At 33.8% G+C, this 18,202-nt stretch overlaps 1 protein-coding gene across 4 annotated transcripts in view; it reads right to left on the bottom strand.

The window, feature by feature from the left end:
• The window catches only part of LOC131693111 (phospholipase B1, membrane-associated-like), a 35,635-nt gene extending 23,233 nt beyond the window's left edge, over positions 1 to 12,402 (bottom strand). The window contains exon 1 of one of the 4 annotated variants that reach the window (XM_058980667.1): positions 12,247 to 12,402. The gene's annotated coding sequence lies outside the window, so the exon portion shown is untranslated. Of the gene's footprint in view, positions 1 to 11,896; positions 12,138 to 12,207; positions 12,223 to 12,246 lie in introns of those variants that run through there. The other 3 variants (XM_058980671.1, XM_058980670.1, XM_058980668.1) reach the window with 3 other exon arrangements.
• Between the last annotated feature and the right edge of the window lie 5,800 nt (positions 12,403 to 18,202).

Below are 18,202 nucleotides of genomic sequence, written 5' to 3' on the forward strand. Positions count from 1 at the left end.
TGTCCGACTTCGCTGCCGCTCAGTCGGCTTTTGACTAGCTATAGCCCCTATGTTTAAGTAAACCGGGCAAACGAGAGGACCACAGGTTTGCTTGCAATTCCAGCTACGGGTTAATCAATGCCTCGTCCAACGGATCCTTGGCCTCGGATATGCGCCCAAGCCGCATCACACTAGCTCCCAGTATAAGCTCACTTGTTAAAATACTGTCACTGTTATGAGAATTGTTAAGCACAACTTATTTTTTCAGTTTACCATAAAATTTCGCATGAATTCATTAAATTTATTTTTTCTAGTTCATAAGCACAAATTAATGGATCGTTTTACATTTTCTTTTCTTATGGATCGTTTTGTAAATATCCATGAACCATAATTTAACGTTCGATATATGAATCATTTCTAATGTTCTTTTGTACATCTTCTATGGACCAAGAAAAATTATTTAGCAAACATTTTCATCAAATTTATGGAACATTTTCTGACATTTTATTGCTCCATTTTGTAATACCATGGAGCATTTTTGTCGATATTATGGAACATATCGACGTGTTTTAATGTACATTGTTAATATTCTATGGATCAATGTCAGGAAATTAATGGCGCAAAATGTACCATTTTATGGAACATTTCCAATATTTTTATGGGGCATTAGTTGATTTTAATTGCTCTTTTATTACTATTTTAGTGCTCTTTTGCGACCATTTTATGGTTCAATTTTACATAATCTATGGATCAAATCACCCCTTTTTATGGATCATTCATACTGTTTTATGGATTTTCAGTTGTGTTTTATGGAACATGGACAACTTTTTTATGGATCGTTTTACAATTCTTTATGGATTATTTTAAATATTTTATATGCAAAAGTACATTTTCCCATTATTTTTCTTATCATTCTCAAGTTTCCTCTTCCGCCTGTACCGTACACCATCGCTAGTTTGATACGACTTCAAGCTGACGCGAAACATCTCTGTCGACTGAGTCAAAAATCACGGGACCTACAGCTTAAACACCACAAGCGCAACGCGGTGTGCTGCCGATCCGCATCTGAGCATCGTACTACAAAATCGTCTGGAGAACCCTTGCCGGCTCAAGGAAGGCCGCCCGGTGTCCCAATACATTGATGAAAACCGTCCGCGCCTATAACTCTTACTTTTTATTCACGATGCCGTAAACTAAAAATTAATATCTATCTCCCCACTGTTAGTTTTTCCAACCATCTCTCCCATGTTTCTGATACCCAGAGGACTGAAGTCAGCACCCCCCTACTCTCCACACTGAATATCTTTTTTTTGCCACTTTGTCTTTTCTAGTTTTAGAATGCCGAACAATACAATAAAACAAAAAAACCGCCACAATCCACCTAGCAGTGAGATGAGACATTTCTTGCACTTTTACACTGTTCGATCATTCATTAGTTTACAGAACTCATACGAAGTAGGCAACTAGTAGTGGTGGAATGAACACACTTTCAAGTTCTGCACGAATAATATCTCGAATAAACTGAATACATTATAGAAAATAATTAAAAAATGAAATTCAAATATTATTAAAGTAAAAAATTGGTAAAAAGTATCAAAATAATAAAATTAGAGGAATGATTAACATACATCAAATTAAATAAATCAAATCAGTTCAGCTCACTAAGTCAAAAATTACACAATATAAAAAGATATAAAATAATGTAATAAATTGAATTGATTCAAGCTAAAATTAGATGAAATGAATAAAAGGGATGACTGAACAGAATCAATAAAATTAATAAAACAAAGAACCTGAATAAAATAAACAAAACTGCAAAAAATTAAACAAATTAAAATTAGTATTAGTGGTCAAATTTGGTTTTAAATGATTTTGATTGTGATACAAATGTAAAATTCAAACTAATTTAAAATTTCTCAAGAATAAAATTGGCATGTGTTGGAAATTTTACTTGCCACAATGTAAATATGAATCGAGATCCCGTAAAATAGGGCTTTATAATACAAGTTCTGATGAAAATAATAGTAAAACTGTCAAGTATTTTTAACACAAGATGGCTGATGGACAGTATTTTCCCGCAGGCGAGTGTTTTGTCTAATTCGGGTATTCGGATCCAATAACAACATTCGTGTATGCGCGACGCTTGTCTGAATCGAACTGAACGTATTTTTTTTATGCAAGTTTGTTCTACAGAAGATGAGTGCAACACTCCACGGTTATTCTACACAAGATGTATATAATAATGGTGGGAAGAACACTACAGCGAGTTCTTTTGGAAAGGGCCCATGGCCGGAAATCTACCTTCTGTAATCTTTGACCTAGAGCCAAAAGCAAGTTTTTACGATTCCTTTTAATTTTCCGCGAAATGAAATGCTTTTTAATAGAGAAACGCTGAAAACGCCTCACGTCACAATCAACGAATGGCGACGGTCGCTTTTTAAAGGCCAGACTTCGCGAACCAAAAATAATGAACATTGTACGCCTATACCTGGCATATATGAAGGACCAACACCCATCTGTTTGCGTGAAAGGAATGACGCCGACCAGCATCAAAATGACGCTCGCATCCGAAGGACTACCGACCACTCCTGATCATCTCCAGAGGTGGGAAAAAACCGGTTTAGTACCGGTGCGGTAAACCAAATTTTCACACGATTTTGTGTTTCCTTTACATCGTGTGCGGTCTTACCGCTGGTTGTGTTTCAACGAGACACGAAAACCAAACCGAGTTTCGTTTACACAGCACCGTGGTTTGGTTTTGATTTTCGTTTACCGGTGCACGAGTATGGAACGAAACACGAGAATACCGAAACCAAACTTCGGCTGTGTTGCGGTTGTGTATTCGGGTTGATGTTTATCGGCTATGTTAGTGCTGCCAGAATTTTTATTAGAAATTCAGTGCATATTTATTTTAGATGTAATGTCAGGTATTTTTTCGGTAATTGAAAAATTGTTCTGAGACATCTTCCATGTACAAAAAAAAATGTTCCTCGTCATTTTGGAAGAAAATAAATGACTTACCTTAACTCAATATTACGGCATTTTCATGATGATTTATCATCAGGAACTTTGCAATATGGGTATGTTTGGTATGGGGAACTGCCCAAAAATCGAAAGTAAAAGGAAGTTTATTAGCCTTCGCTATTTTTATATGAGAGACTGAGAGCAAGAGTGGATTAAAATTTTGTTCAGAGCAAAAATGGGTTAAAATATTCCCTTAGATCCGAAATTGTATATTTATCAAAACTTCAGGCAAAAGCGGGTCAAATATCATTTAGCGCAAAAATTGTTCGACAAAATTTTCAGAGCAAGAATGGTATAGAATATTAACCCATTTTTGCGGTACGAAAATAATACATAGGTTCTTAGGGACCATTCATAAATTACGTAACGCAAAAATTGCCCAAAATTGACTCCCCCCTCCCCCTATGTAACAAATTGTCACAAATTTCTCCATCCCCCCCCTCCCCTGTTACGTAACAAATTCCAAGAAAAAAAATTGTTTTCTTCGAAGAAAACATGTTACGTAACGATGTAGTTAACACCCCCTCCCCCCTATGTCACAACTTGTCACAACTTGTCGTACCCCCTCCCCCCCCTAAATGCGTTACGTAATTTATGAATGGTCCCTTAACAGGTGTTCAGAATATTTCTTATTCGGACTTGTGAACAGAAATCGTAATATTTTGGATCCGTATAGGTCAGCAGACACCGAAAATTGACCATTGCCGCCATTTTAAAATCCAAGATGGCGACTTCCGGTTACCACAAAATAGTGAGAACCACCATGAATATGGGTGTCATTTGAAAGGATATGGTCAGCAGACACCGAAAATTGACCATTGGCGCCATTTGGAATCCAAGATGGCGACTTCCGGTTACCACAAACTAGTGAAAACCACCATCAATATGGGTGTCATTTGAAAGGATATGGTCAGCAGACACCGAAAATTGACCATTAGCGCCATTTTGAAATCCAAGATGGCGACTTCCGGCTACCACAAAATAGTGAGAACCACCATCAATATGGGTGTCATTTGAAAGGATATGGTCAGCAGACACCGAAAATTGACCATTAGCGCCATTTGGAATCCAAGATGGCGACTTCCGGTTACCACAAGATATTGAGAACCATCGTCAATATGGGCGTCATTTTAAAAGATATGGTCAGCAGACACCGAAAATTGATCATTAGCGCCATTTTGAAATCCAAGATGGCGACTTCCGGTTACCACAAAATAGTGAGAACCACCATCAATATGGTTGTCATTTGAAAGGATATGGTCAGGAGTCAGGACACCGAAAATTGACCATTACCGCCATTTTGAAATCCAAGATGGCGACTTCCGGTTACCACAAAATAGTGAAAACCACCATCAATATGGGTGTCATTTGAAAGGATATGGTAAGCAGACACCGAAAATTGACCATTAGCGCCATATGGAATCCAAGATGGCGACTTCCGGTTACCACAAAATAGTGAGAACCACCATCAATATGGGTGTCATTTTAAAAGATATGGTCAGCAGAACCAGAACGTCCTCATTTATTGGGAAGGTTTAAAAAAATGTGAACCTGAGCTGTACGCCTTGGCTCAGGTGGCATTGGCCGTCCCATGTACGCAAGTGTCAGTGGAGCGTTCTTTTAGTTCGCTGTCCCTAATCTTAACAGACAGAAGATTAAAGCTGAACGATAAAAATTTGTCGAACATTTTATTTGTAAAACTTAACAGAGACCTTTTTGAACGGAAATAGACATGTTTCATTAATTCTTAATAACATGTGGAACTGCATAAATATAACAAAACATGTAACTTAAAATAAATAAAGATTTCTTTTTACATCGATCACCTTAGATTTAATCATCCATCTTCGGGATTCCTTTGAAAGTTTGAAAGTACCTTGGAATTTCAAATATGGCATATTTTTAGGTTTAATTGTTTTCATTGATTTCAATGATTTGATTGGTTTGATTGATTTGATTGATTTGATTGATTTGATTGATTTGATTGATTTGATTGATTTGATTGATTTGATTGATTTGATTGATTTGATTGATTTGATTGATTTGATTGATTTGATTGATTTGATTGATTTGATTGATTTGATTGATTTGATTGATTTGATTGATTTGATTGATTTGATTGATTTGATTGATTTGATTGATTTGATTGATTTGATTGATTTGATTGATTTGATTGATTTGATTGATTTGATTGATTTGATTGATTTGATTGATTTGATTGATTTGATTGATTTGATTGATTTGATTGATTTGATTGATTTGATTGATTTGATTGATTTGATTGATTTGATTGATTTGATTGATTTGATTGATTTGATTGATTTGATTGATTTGATTGATTTGATTGATTTGATTGATTTGATTGATTTGATTGATTTGATTGATTTGATTGATTTGATTGATTTGATTGATTTGATTGATTTGATTGATTTGATTGATTTGATTGATTTGATTGATTTGATTGATTTGATTGATTTGATTGATTTGATTGATTTGATTGATTTGATTGATTTGATTGATTTGATTGATTTGATTGATTTGATTGATTTGATTGATTTGATTGATTTGATTGATTTGATTGATTTGATTGATTTGATTGATTTGATTGATTTGATTGATTTGATTGATTTGATTGATTTGATTGATTTGATTGATTTGATTGATTTGATTGATTTGATTGATTTGATTGATTTGATTGATTTGATTGATTTGATTGATTTGATCATGATTTGATTGATTTGATTGATTTGATTGATTTGATTGATTTGATTGATTTGATTGATTTGATTGATTTGATTGATTTGATTGATTTGATTGATTTGATTGATTTGATTGATTTGATTGATTTGATTGATTTGATTGATTTGATTGATTTGATTGATTTGATTGATTTGATTGATTTGATTGATTTGATTGATTTGATTGATTTGATTGATTTGATTGATTTGATTGATTTGATTGATTTGATTGATTTGATTGATTTGATTGATTTGATTGATTTGATTGATTTGATTGATTTGATTGATTTGATTGATTTGATTGATTTGATCATGATTTGATTGATTTGATTGATTTGATTGATTTGATTGATTTGATTGATTTGATCATGATTTGATTGATTTGATTGATTTGATTGATTTGATTGATTTGATTGATTTGATTGATTTGATTGATTTGATTGATTTGATTGATTTGATTGATTTGATTGATTTGATTGATTTGATTGATTTGATTGATTTGATTGATTTGATTGATTTGATTGATTTGATTGATTTGATTGATTTGATTGATTTGATTGATTTGATTGATTTGATTGATTTGATTGATTTGATTGATTTGATTGATTTGATTGATTTGATTGATTTGATTGATTTGATTGATTTGATTGATTTGATTGATTTGATTGATTTGATTGATTTGATTGATTTGATTGATTTGATTGATTTGATTGATTTGATTGATTTGATTGATTTGATTGATTTGATTGATTTGATTGATTTGATTGATTTGATTGATTTGATTGATTTGATTGATTTGATTGATTTGATTGATTTGATTGATTTGATTGATTTGATTGATTTGATTGATTTGATTGATTTGATTGATTTGATTGATTTGATTGATTTGATTGATTTGATTGATTTGATTGATTTGATTGATTTGATTGATTTGATTGATTTGATTGATTTGATTGATTTGATTGATTTGATTGATTTGATTGATTTGATTGATTTGATTGATTTGATTGATTTGATTGATTTGATTGATTTGATTGATTTGATTGATTTGATTGATTTGATTGATTTGATTGATTTGATTGATTTGATTGATTTGATTGATTTGATTGATTTGATTGATTTGATTGATTTGATTGATTTGATTGATTTGATTGATTTGATTGATTTGATTGATTTGATTGATTTGATTGATTTGATTGATTTGATTGATTTGATTGATTTGATTGATTTGATTGATTTGATTGATTTGATTGATTTGATTGATTTGATTGATTTGATTGATTTGATTGATTTGATTGATTTGATTGATTTGATTGATTTGATTGATTTGATTGATTTGATTGATTTGATTGATTTGATTGATTTGATTGATTTGATTGATTTGATTGATTTGATTGATTTGATTGATTTGATTGATTTGATTGATTTGATTGATTTGATTGATTTGATTGATTTGATTGATTTGATTGATTTGATTGATTTGATTGATTTGATTGATTTGATTGATTTGATTGATTTGATTGATTTGATTGATTTGATTGATTTGATTGATTTGATTGATTTGATTGATTTGATTGATTTGATTGATTTGATTGATTTGATTGATTTGATTGATTTGATTGATTTGATTGATTTGATTGATTTGATTGATTTGATTGATTTGATTGATTTGATTGATTTGATTGATTTGATTGATTTGATTGATTTGATTGATTTGATTGATTTGATTGATTTGATTGATTTGATTGATTTGATTGATTTGATTGATTTGATTGATTTGATTGATTTGATTGATTTGATTGATTTGATTGATTTGATTGATTCGATTGATTTGATTAATTTGATTGATTTGATTGATTTGATTGATTTGATTGATTTGATTGATTTGATTGATTTGATTGATTTCATAGATTTCATTGTTTTCATTGATTTGATTGATTTGATTGATTTCATAGATTTCATTGTTTTCATTGATTTAATTGATTGTATTGATTGCATTAATTTCAATGATTTGATTGATTTGATTGATCGCATTGATTGCATTGATCGCATTGATTTCATTGATTGTATTGATTTCATTGTTTTTATTGATTTCTTTGAAGTCATTAATTTCAATTTCAACATTGTTACATTAACATCAACGACTTTCCCGAATCAAACATATCTACATTTATCGGTTTCATACGATTATTCGCCAAGAAAGATAGCCATTTTGAATTTCGTGTCCGTTATCTTGGTTGTTAATATGGTAAAGAACATCAATTGTGAAACGTTAACAATCGCCCAGAACCTAACATTTCGATATTGCCCCATCGACTCTCAACAACTAACCTCATTCAATTCAGTTGTTCAGTTGTTTATTCGGCAGCACTGCACATGAATTTACTGCCTCTTCTTTCAACCGAAGCACCGCGTACAGAAAAAAACCAGGTTCGGTTTTCTAAAGCCGAACCGATACCGCTGTTTAGAATACATTAACACGAGTTGAAAATCGTGCACACATGTAAACGGTGCTGAGTGACTCGGTTTGGTTTTCAAAACCGACACTCGGTCGAGGTTGTCAACTCGGTCGAGGTTGTCATTTCGTTTACCGTGTGAACGAAATCGAAACCGCACACGATGTGGATCGCTCGTTTACACGTGTTGAGACTTTGAGCACCATACCAGTGACTGTACGTACCGGTTGGTTTTCTTACCCACCTCTGACCATCTCCTGCGCATTTTCATCGAAGTCTATCAGGAATATGGGCTAAACCCAGACGAAGCAGCAGCAGACCTTGACTCTTATGGAAAATTTTTATCAAGCGAAAGAACCAGGCGCCTTCAACAACTCCGCGAAGCTACGCATAAATTTGGAACGTCGAATTTTCGGAAGTAACGACGCCCTCTATAGAGGAAGAAAATATAACTGTAAATAATTTAAATATTCCAAAAACTTCTTCGCATCCACAACAGAATTCGACTGAAATTTTGATCTATTGCCAAAATTTTAATCGAATGAAAAGCCCAGCCAAAATGAAAGAAATCCAACAAAAACTAATTTCATCTTCTTTTAATATAATTCTTGGAACAGAAAGTAGCTGGGATGAAAGCGTAAGAAGCGAAGAAATTTTTGGAAATCAATTTAATGTATTTCGGCATGACCGTAATTTGTCTCTTTGTAATAAAAAGTCTGGAGGAGGAGTCATTATAGCCATAAACGCAGACTTTCCTTCAGAAGAAATAGAAACCATTAAACATATAGAATTTGAACATATATGGGCAAAAGCAGTAATATCAGGAGAAGTGCACATATTCTCCTCTGTGTACTTTCCACCTGAAAATGCTCACAAAAAATCATTTGAACTATTTTTTCAAACTGTAGAATCTATCATGTCAAACATGGAACCTGAAGTAAAACTGCATATTTATGGCGACTTCAATCAACGTAATACCAACTTCATCGTAGACATTGAAAACGAATCTATCTTACTCCCAGTCGTAGGCGAAAATGAAACACTTCAATACTTATTTGACAAAATATCTGAATTTGGCCTGCACCAAATCAACCATGTAAAAAATAAACAAAATTCATATTTAGACCTCTTATTCACGAACTGCACTGAAGACTTCTGTGTTAATGCATCTTTAACTCCATTATGGAAAAATGAAGTATTTCACACAGCAATCGAATATTCAATTTGTATTCATCAAAACTCTTCCCCGAACGACTTGGAGTATGAGGAAGTGCCGGAATACCATAAAACTGACTTCGAAGAAGTCAAACGTAGACTATGTAGAATAAATTGGCAAACTGTATTGAGTATGAAAGGAAATGTCAACGAAGCAGTGACTAAATTCTATTTAATTGTAACTAATTTAATCTCTGGAACAGTACCAGTAAAAAGAAGAAGAAGAACTCATGGCGGCCAGCAGCCTGTATGGTTCAACCAACAACTGAAAAATTTAAAAAATAGAAAGCAAAAGGCACATAAAATTTACAAAAAAGAACATAGCATTACAAATCGGCAAAACTATCTGGATATTTGCTCCCAACTCGACATAGCCATTAACACTGCACATGAAGAATATAATCGTAAAATCGAGACTGAAATCAAGACCTGTCCAAAGAATTTCTTCAATTACGTGAAAACGAAATTGAAAAGTAGCAACTTTCCATCCCAAATGCATTTTGACGGACATGTAGGAAATAACAATACTGAAATTTGCAATTTATTTGGAAAATTCTTTCAAGAAGTCTATACTTCATATTCCGAAACAGACCGCGACCGCGACTACTTTTCATTTATACCTGAATTTTCAAATGACATTGCCGTCCACGAACTATCTGAACACGAAATTACCACCGCACTAAAAAACTTGGACGCATCAAAAGGACCTGGACCGGACGGAATAGCACCAATATTTTTAAAAAATCTAGCAGAAGAATTCACTCTACCACTACTACATATTTTCAACATGTCACTGAAAAATGGAACATTCCCAGAAATATGGAAATCATCCTTTTTAGTGCCAATTTTTAAATCAGGCGCTAAATCGGACATCCGAAACCATCGTGGGATTGCCATTATATCATGCATTCCAAAATTATTCGAAAAACTAGTAAATGACAAAATATTTCAGCAAATCAAAAATCAAATAACAAACAAGCAGCATGGCTTTTATAAAGGCCGCTCAACAACATCAAACCTTTTAGAATTTGTAACATTTACTGTAAATGCAATGGACAATGGCAACCATGTGGAAACACTCTACACAGACTTTAGTAAAGCATTCGACCGTATTGACATACCTTTATTACTCTTCAAACTGCATAAATATGGCATAGAAAATAAACTATTGAAATGGCTCGAATCATATTTAACGAAACGTCAACAAACAGTTCGCTTTCATAATATATTCTCGGAACCAATTTCTGTCACCTCTGGCGTACCCCAGGGTTCCCACTTAGGCCCTCTTCTTTTTATTTTGTACGTTAATGACATTACCTTTATACTCAAACATCTAAAAGTGCTTATATATGCAGATGATATGAAACTTTTCATGGAAATAAGAAATGTCAAAGACACTGAAATATTCCAAAACGAAATAAATATATTCCACACGTGGTGTAGCAAAAGTCTACTCCAACTTAATGTAAAGAAATGCAACTCAATAACCTTCAGCAGAAAAATTTCAAATGTTCCCATAGACATACACTTAGGCAACCAACTTGTAGAAAAATGCAAAATTGTAGGAGATTTAGGTGTAATCTTAGACTCCAAGCTCACATTTGTTGAACATTATAAAATAATAATAAATAAAGCAAATAGTATGCTGGGCTTTATTAAACGTTTCACCTACAATTTTGAAGACCCTTACACAATAAAATCATTATACAATACATATGTCAGGGCAATTTTGGAATATTGCAGCATAGTATGGAACCCATACACTGTCCTGTACGAAGAACGCATCGAATCAGTCCAAAAACAATTTATTTTGTACGCGCTTCGTAAACTAAACTGGACGACATTTCCTCTTCCATCGTATAAAGCACGTTGCATGCTCATTAATATACAAACACTCAAAGAACGCCGCGAATTTGCCATGCTTTACTTTATCAACGACATTATTTCTCAACGTGTACAATCCGCATCATTACTTTCGCAAATAAAATTTTATGTACCTAGCCGACAACTAAGAACTCGTAATTTATTCCAAGAACAATCTTTTAGGACAAACTATGCTAAAAATAGCCCCATCAATAGAATGATGCGTCATTATAACGAAAATTGTGTAATAATTGACCTTTCCATGTCTAGAAAACAAATCAAATCTGAACTAAACCGTAGAAATAATGTATAGTATATAAGTAAATATTGTAAAACCATTCTATGTAGTCTACATATGCTTGACGAAATAAATAAAATAACATAAAAATCGACACAGAAGTGCTCGTTTAAAAAAAATCTTGCGTGCGTCACTGGAGAATGCAATTTTAAATACACTGTGAAAATTGCAGAACGCCGTTTTGAGAAAAACGCAGTTGAAGTTTTCAAGACACTTAGTAATGGTGACGATTTTCCTTAAAAAATCAGGCATGAAGAGCTTTCTAATTTGTTTTACTTTTTTGGCATCCTAGTCTCTCATTTTTCTAACTGAAAATACCTTACCCAATCACCGCCCCCTCACCAAAAATCGATGTAGATCTCTTTGTATCCTGTCCGAACATACACACTCATATACACTCTGGAAGTTTCCGATATAATCTCTGGGAATATTTTTCAAACTACACGCAAGTATTCTTCATGCCTTTTTTGCACCACCCAATTTGTAAAATGAATCATCAACTTTAATTAATGTCCCAGAAAAGCCAATAACGTTGGAGAAATTGAATAATTGAATTCACAAAATAATTTGTTTCATCTATAGGTATCCCCCACTATATTGTAAATGGAAACAAACTACTCTGCACAATATTTACATTCTATTCTGCTACACTATGGCACGACAGATTACTTACTGTGTGATCTGTACTATGTAACGCTCAGTGCGTTCCTGTTAAACTTTTCATCCCAGACACAGACACAACGTGAATCACTCAGACAATGTGCGACTGGTCGTAATCGAGTGTAAATAATTACTGCTTATAATTCGAACACGGTTCAATTAAATATTAAAATTCAATTCTGCAACTAGCAAAGCCATTGCTGGTGGTGTACTTATGAGGAAAAAACCGTGTCTCGATACATTGTGAATCGATACGATTGAAGATTGTTACATATGTATTGATAGTATAGCTACACCTACCAACATTCCAACAATTGTCACCCACGCACTCAAACTAAACTTAACGATGTGGAAAGCATTGAGTATTCTGTTCTTGTTTGAGTCGCCGCTTTTTTAGTAATCAAATTGATCAAGCTAATTGAAAATGCAACATGAATGTATTTTCAACTAGTTTGTCAATGTTCAGTTTTAATGACTAGTTTAAAAGCACCTGACCAAGTTAAGCTCCAATTCTTAAAATATCATTGCATTGATATTTGTGCATGTATTTTAGTCATATACTTTTCATTTCTTGCATTCTGTAGCAGGGTTGGAAGATAATTATTTCAAATGTTCCATAAATTGATCGCATAAGATCATAAGAATTAAAAACTAATGTACGTCATAAGGTTACGAGCTGTATGACCACCACTCGTTTTCTCCCCTTTTAGGACTCTATGACATAGGACTTCAAGACGCAGGGATGGTCGGATTCTGGACCATTTAAAACTTTAAGGTTCAATTCCAGGTAAGAGTCTGGGTTTTGCAAATTTTAAACTATCGGGTTCGAGTCGAGTCAAGGTTTCCAATTTTAAAACTTTCGGGTTCGGGTTCGAAAAACTACAAGCTTTCCCTTCTATGGGGTTACACGAACTATATACGTAGGACTACACTACCTAATGTGAAATATTTCATTCCTTAGTTCTTATGGATTAGAAATAAATCAAATGTATTTCTTCTAGGTGAATAGATGTGAAAAAAATTATCGGTAAAAGGTTAATTGTTAGTTTGAAACCTCAGCTACATTTTGGAGAAATAAAAATTCATTTGGAATTATGTTTACCTATGGAATTTTTATTGGAGAAACTACTTAAGAAGCAAAAAAATAATACGTGCGCTGTCGCAAACCGCTGAATGGTGGTTGACGGATAAGGGGGTCCGAATAGCTACGTACGTGAAAGTGGTAAGCTTGTTTAAAATATCTGTGTTTTCACCCAAACAAATATCATTCCAAAAAATAGGAGCCTCAAGCTTTCCAAAACTTATTTGTTATCTTTTCACTTTTATTTGTTACTTTAATCATGATTTTACTATTATAATGATTTTTGTTTAGAGTATGATGAAAAAATGCAACACGTATCTCCTTTCAAAAGAACTAAACAATGTGATTCATCTGTCAAAATTAATGTTTCAGAATAACGGTTCCACAAAGATATACGATTGTCAGAATGTCTTAAGATTTTCTGAGTAATCAAGGGGTCTGAATTACCCCCACGGTCTTAATAGCCCCGAGATCCCCTATAACCAATAATCATCAAATGTTACATATTTTAACAAACCGTCTTGCCCATCAGGTCATTTTTATAGTAGGCGATCTAATGCGATTAAACTCATTTGAGAAGATCTAAAGATAGAAGACAGGAAACTGCGACCGAAAACCGAACTAATATCTGGAATTGTTTTAAATCTTTATGTGACTCTCAACCTTGGATATTGTTAAAAAAAATCTATTGAGTGCGATAAAAAACCCGGACATTGCACTTGACATTGTATTGCGCATCAAGCAAAGCGAACACAAACAATGTTGTTAAAGATGGGCTTTGATTTTCTTCAAACAACACATTTTGTATTTGAAGATTGGTTTATCTCGGCCAGCTTCAAAGCAGTCAGAAAAACCGACTCGGAATAGTGGTGGGGTATTTCGGAAATTTCTTTTCTATCAATGACGTCAATAGCAAGGTAGTGAATGCACAAAACATGAACAGTCCTTCCCGATGTGTACGGGAAGCAAGATCTACGGTTTAGATCTACGTGTCCGAACCGAGAGTCCGGATCCAGAAACTTGTCTGGAACACCAAGTCTGGGCTTAGTATAGGTCTGGACCTGGTAAGGGGATGGCTACATCCGGGAGGTGGTTCGTTTCCTGCAGCTTGTCCGGTACCGGATGCTGGTCCAGATCCGGGAACTGGTTCAGAATCGGGAACTGGTACAGAGCCATGGACTGGTCCGTCTCTCCCGGACTCGAGGCCTGGGTATAGACCTATATCATAACCGGTACAAAGCAACGTATCGATGTAAAAATAACATTTCACTATTCAACCTACCCAGTAAAAAAATCAATGTTAATGTTTAAAAAGATTCCATCCTGAATTTCAGCAGAAATCTGCGAGCATTCCGGTTGGTTTGATTCAATACATCATAGAAATCGACCGAATTTTCTTACATACGAGTAGAGCCGAAGTTGACACATATTGAAAAACTGATTGGTTTTGTGATGCACATACATATACAGTTACCAAAATCCGTCGTTTTTACATTTCTTATAAAAGAAATGTATAGAATTCGCTCAAACTTTCAAGATTTTTTCCGAGGCCCGGAGGGCCGAGTCTTATATACCAATCGACTCAGCTCGACGATTTGGGACAATGTCTGTGTGTGTGTGTGTGTGTGTCTGTGTGTGTGTGTGTATGTAACGGACAAATTCTCATTCGTGTTTCTCAGCAATGGCTGAACCGATCTTATCCAAACCAATTTTAAATGAAAGAACTAAAAAACAGTATGAACGCTATTAATTTGTTTTTGATTCTGATGTTTAGTTTCCAAGATATGAATGTTTGAATGCGTAAAAATGGCGTTTTTTGCAGTTTTTTTGAATTATCTGCAGAAATTGACAATATAGACTAACAATTTATATGTTTTTAGACAGCTTTAACGAATACCTTTCGAACAAGCTATAGATTGTTGAAATCAGACTATTATCAAAAGAGATATTTAACATTAAATGCGGACGAAAGATTTTTATCATTTCCCATTGCCAGAAATATGACCAAAAACATGTAATCTATTTTTAACGCCAAAACGGCTTATTTTAGGTCAATAGTATCTTCGGAGAATTTAATGGAGGCATTATGCCCTTTCTTTTGGTATTGTGCTTTTGCTGATTCATCCCCCTATGAGTGAGATATTTTCACAAATTTTCTTGGAAGTGATTATATCGAAATGATGCTTTCAGCAAATTTGTAGCGCTTACTTTTGCGAATAACTTTACTGAAGACTTCAAATATCTATTTTGAATACTTTAAAAGTTATGGCTTGTTGTTTGTGGATTACTCTTTGTCGCCTATTTATTGTTCAATATAGTAATAATCCATTGAAATAAGCCAAACATTATTTCGATAAAACGAATTTTGTATTTCATTTTTCTATCTACAACCGCTAGAAATAATCACCGAACACTTCCAAGTTGTCTGGAAGGAACTTGATAACTTATCAGTGCAAAAATGCTCATTTGTGCGAACCTTCTGACTGCAATTTTTCTAACTCATGACCATCGGATCGATCTGAAACGCATCGGAAAATGAAAAGCGAAATAAATAACTCCAAGCAATGGCGTTGCCAAGAGAAGGTTTTGGGGTTTAACACCATACAACGCCCCAACCCCCCCAACACACCCAAAAAAAATGGATTGAAGTTGAAAATTTATTGATGCAGACTGATTCAATTCAATATTACAATAACAATTATCTGATCCGTACATTGATATCCTGTTGTTGTAAACATCATGAGGACTTTTGATAAATTGTCGGAATGGGGTCCTGATATGTAACTGATCTATTGGTCTTGATTTCACAGTTGTCTAATTGCATCAATATCAAAATCCTGCCTGAAAACATTCCAATAGAAAATTCCAGAGTTATGTAATCAATCATAATCCTCAGATTTCTTTTCAAATTGAGCTCGTTTTTGTAGAGATGTACTGTAATAAGGGTCTTTATTTAATAGGAAGCGAAGTTAAAATTGATTTAATGTCTATGAAACATAGAACAGCTCACCAAAAAAATGCATAACTTTCAACATTTGCTAAAATGTTTTTGCCTTTCTCATTCCCTCTAAAATTCGTCAATCTAATCCCGACCGGGAGGGCCGAGTGTCATATGCCAATCGACTCAGTTCGTCGAGATCGGAAAATGTCTGTGTGTGTATGTATGTATGTATGTGTGTGTATGTGTGTATGTGGAAAAAAATGTGACCTCTGTTAATCAGAGATGGCTGGATCGATTTGCACAAAGTTAGTCTCAAATGAAAGGTACAACCTTCCCATCGGCTGCAATTGATTTTTTTATTGATTGGACTTCCGGTTCCGGAGTTACGAGTTGAAGAGTGCAATCACACAGCAAATTCCCATATAAACTGAAATGAAAAATTTTCAAAATCAAATTTGTATTTTTGATGCCAAATGACTTTATAATGCATGAAACATCGAGATTTGATGTAAACTCGAAAAAAATAATGTTTGACAAAAATTGATTTTTTTGGGACATTTTTGCCTTTCTCATATAGAAAGGTTATCCAATCACTCTAAAAATCGTCAATCATACCGGCCCGGAGGGAGTATGCAGTAAGTGGTTGCTACTTTAAAATTAAAACTAGTTTAAAATTTCTTAACAAGTTGAAAATTTTCGGCAGGACCCGAACCTCCCGGATCTTACTATGTGATACTGAAACATCGCTTGAAACCAGCGGCGGTCAGTATCTCAATATCGTGGCTGTCGATCCATTGTACGTAGGTGCAAAACGAACTGAACATGTAATATTTAATTCCACCATTGTATTGAACATAACCAGCCATGGAATCGTAGTCTGGACAAATGAGAAAAGCACAATTGCACCACTAGATGGATTAAAACAGGTTTTCATTTTGGGAATGCGTCGAGTTGAGACGAAAACGTAATATGATTAATAACGAGGATAACACTTTCCGAATGAAGAGAGAAATTTATGAAAAATTACGATTTCCATTCGACTCTAGCAGGTTCTGATCGATTTTGATGAGAATTTGATTTTTGTTGTATGACCAATTATATGTATAGGTCAAATGTTCAAAAACAGTAATTTAAGGTCAAGATAACATCATTTTGAAACCGCCAATTTCGGAGGGTTAGTATCTTCGATGAGTTTTACAAACGTTAAACAGCGCATCATTTGATAAAATAATTTTGACGGAATATCGTCCAAGAATTATTTATGGTGAATTTTCTCAAGTTAATATTCATGACTACAATAAAGTCTCAACAAATTCGCTAAAAACACGAACTCTGTTACTATTTTTTGAAAAATTAATTCTGCATAATTTTAAAACTTCAAAAATTACGGTTTCGGAATTATGCCGTTTGGACAGTATGATCGATTTTCACCAAACCCCCACCATTTGTAAAATTGGTATTTTAATTAACGTAAGGGCGATACTTCAATGCTGATAGGTGGGACCGAAAAAGTAAACAGTCGTCAAAGGGGCGATACTATCATTTTGTCAATTTCAATAGCAAACACAAATTTTAATTTAATAATTTCAAATACTTCATGAAGTTTTGGGTTTCGATCACTGAATCATGCAATCTAGGATGTAAAAAACACAATATTTCTTAAATAGGAAATAAAACCAAGTCTGGAAATATTCACTGTTGATTTTCTTTGAATGGTGTCACTGCTAGTACCGCTTTTTTCCAGAAAAAGCGTTGATATTTAGGTCTCAGTCGCGTTGAAAATTTGAGTAAAGTATAAACTTCATTCCCATTCAAAAAAAAATTCGATTTTTTGGCTCAGTACAATATACATAACCCCTTTAGGAAAATTCAGTTTTCCCACCACAATGCATTGATTGAGGAATTTAGATATTTTATTAACAGAGCATTAGCAATAATTCGTTTGTA

Source organism: Topomyia yanbarensis, chromosome 3 (genome assembly GCF_030247195.1).
Source record: "Topomyia yanbarensis strain Yona2022 chromosome 3, ASM3024719v1, whole genome shotgun sequence".
Lineage (NCBI taxonomy): Eukaryota > Metazoa > Arthropoda > Insecta > Diptera > Culicidae > Topomyia > Topomyia yanbarensis.